Source organism: Ailuropoda melanoleuca, unplaced genomic scaffold (genome assembly GCF_002007445.2).
Source record: "Ailuropoda melanoleuca isolate Jingjing unplaced genomic scaffold, ASM200744v2 unplaced-scaffold2071, whole genome shotgun sequence".
Taxonomy (NCBI): Eukaryota; Metazoa; Chordata; class Mammalia; order Carnivora; family Ursidae; genus Ailuropoda; species Ailuropoda melanoleuca.
The window spans coordinates 1-2,888 of NW_023190182.1; the positions used below are offsets into that span (position 1 = coordinate 1).

At 52.6% G+C, this 2,888-nt stretch overlaps 1 long non-coding RNA gene across 1 annotated transcript; it reads right to left on the reverse strand.

Moving 5' to 3' along the window:
- Positions 1 to 6: 6 nt before the first annotated feature.
- LOC117795061 lies at positions 7 to 2,882 on the reverse strand. The gene is made up of 3 exons (XR_004622764.1): positions 2,383 to 2,882; positions 1,855 to 1,958; positions 7 to 1,445 (listed from the first exon to the last, which is right to left on the reverse strand). It is a non-coding gene; the product is annotated as an uncharacterized LOC117795061 (long non-coding RNA).
- Between the last annotated feature and the right edge of the window lie 6 nt (positions 2,883 to 2,888).

Here is a 2,888-nt window from a genome sequence, read left to right on the forward strand (position 1 = left end):
GACAGGTGTTAGCACCAGGGCTGTGGAGAAGCTTGGGCCCATCCTCCCAGGAGAGGACAGGCCCACTGCTCTCAGCGAACCAGGGAGAAGGAGTACCTCCCAGGGAGAGACTCACTGGCCATTTTTGGGCCAGTGAGGTCAAGGTGCTGACCTATGACCTAGATTCCAGACTTCAGTGTGTATAGTCATTTGGGATGCCCTGTACTGAAGCTACAGAGAAAGGGTCAGAGTCTCCAGGGGGTTGACTGCCAGTTGTGGACAATGTGGGGCAGAACTACAGGGCTCCCAGTCCACCCAGACTGAAGGGTACTCACGGGGGGTGGATGCCTGGTGCCAGAGTACTCTGAGATCACACCAGCCACTGGCCCTAAGAATGATCAGGCTTATGTGTGAGGGGTGCAGGGAGAGGTCACAGCTTTGGTATTTGCACAGGGGATAAGCAGGATCCTCATTCCAGGCAGGGGTTAGAGACCACCTCTCTCCACCAGTGCTGTTTAGCAGAGGAAGGGCCCAGGAGAAGGGATAAGGAAAGGCCATTGGAGCCCAGAGGGGAAGACCCTCAAGATGATGGGCATCTAGAAGAAAGTGTTCTGAAAAGGGATGGAGGACCCAGGAAAGGAATCAAACATGAGGGGTTGACCGAGTGGAAGGGTCCAGGCTGCAGCTGTGTGTGCAGGACGCTTGGGGAGCCCTGGGTATGTTGGATCCCTAAATGTGGTGCCCCTGCTGTGGCCAGACCCTTACCTACTCAGGCAGGAAATGCTGAAATGTGACAGTGGCCTGTCCTCTTCTCCATCTGCCTGGACAAGAGGCATAAAGGACATCCCAGGGCCTCTACCTGGCCGAACCCAGGTCTCTGGTCTCACACATCAGAGACTGTGGTTCCTGCAGCTTCCATTTGGAGGATGATGCCACCTGGCCTGTCACGCACTCCCACTCTCCATTGCGTGACCCTGACCAGGACCCCCCTCAGATCCTGAGGCTGCAAATCCCCCTCGCAGGGCGTGTGGACTTAAGTACACCACGGGAGGTGCCATTTACTGAGTACTTAGTCCTGTTGGCACGGCTGTAGGGTTGCCAAGTGAACCAGGAAAACCTTGAGGAGCTGTTCCTTAATTGTCTCTAATTTATAATTGAGGAACATGTGAAAGAAGCACCCCAGTCAGCAACTGGTGAGGAAAGAGCCAGGGGAATGAGAGGGAAAATCCAGGGGCTTTTGGGAGGGCTGAAAAAGCCAGCCCAGAATCCTAGGTCAGGATCCCGTCCTGGCCGGCGGGCAGCTGCAGGACAGGATCAGTGTGTACGAAACTCCATCATACCTTCCAGTCCTTATGAGGAGCAGGAGACAACCCAGGGCCACTGTCAGTGCCTGTCCGACCAGGACCCTGACTGCAATGCCAATGATGGACCACAGAGGGAGACCTGTGGTGCTGCTTCCATCTAAACTAAGAAGAAAAAGGGCAGGGAATGAGTTCCAAGTCAAATCTGGGGAAGCCAGGAAGGGCCTTGGGGGAAGGAACTGGTTAGGGAGGAAGAAAGGACTTGAGGTCTGCCTGGCATGTGTGCTGTCACCACAGTGACCCATCCCCTCCGCCACTGCACCATTTTATTCCTCACAGTGAAACCCTCCACTTCCTTTGATCTTTACATTGTCCCCTGATCCCCAGGGACAGCACTGGCATCCTGTTTATTTCTTTTCACTTTATGCCTCTTCCCCTCTGTCTTCTGTTCCATCATCATTGATGGTCTTAGAAGGGTGCCCTTAGCTGTCCACTCTTCACTGATTAAAGAGAATAACATTAGCTGACTGCTTTCGAGGTCGGCTCTGTGCCAGGCATGTGGGAAATACTTTACCTCTTATCTGCTGCTTCCCTGCCCATGAGGGGGCCAGGTGTCATCTCCACTGTGCAAAATGAGCATCCGAGTATGGCTTCAGGAAATCAGTGAAGGCCACAGAGCTGGAAAGTGATCAGACAACACTTAATCCCAATTCCCTGAGACATTACAGGTAGTAACAATAACGTTAAGAACAATAGCTGCTAAGTTTGATTGAGCCCGAATCTGTGTATGACGCTGTCTCAAGATTTCATCTCATGAATTCATAATAACAACTCTCACAACAGCCCTGAGATCCAGCTGCTCTTTCCAGTTATAGAGATGAGGAAACCGAGGCTCAGGAGTTTGAGCATCTTGCCCGAGGTCCCACAGCTGGTACATATCAGAACCACGATGCTAACAAGATTCGTCTAATTCCAGGGAATATTATCCACAGTGACCTAGAGGCTCTGAAGGAGGCTCCCACCTCCTCCAGGGTAGCATCCATTTCACACCCCCTGCCATGAAATATAAGGGAGGAAACGGGAGAGGTTGAGGGTCACTCACAGCTCACATCCAGCCTGATGGGGTCACTTTTGCTGCAACTGATTGGGTTGGACACCTCACACTGGTAATTCCCTGCATCCTCCCTCCTGACAAGGTCTATGGTGAGGGTGCTGTTGTCCTGGGACAGCTTCATCCTCTCCATGACCTTTGGACTCTGACCATTGAAGAACCAGTTGATGGAGACCCCAGGATTATTTGTGGAGCAGGTAAGGACCACAGAGTCCTTATGTTCTGTGACTGTGGCATTGTTGGCCTGGACAAAAGGCTGAGCCACTGGGTCTGTGGAGAAACACAGGAAGTGATAGAATGAGAATGGGCTTGGAGACTGGGGTCACACTTCTTCCTCTGAGATCCAAGTCACTCTGAGGGCCCAGTGAGCTCTGTAAAGGGGCCTGAGAGGATGAGCTTGCTGTCTGCAGAAGGCTGAGTGTCTTAGTTCAGGTGACGATCTGTAAGGAGAGGGCTGTACCTCCCCCTCTGACCCTCAGTCATGTGTCTGCTCTGCC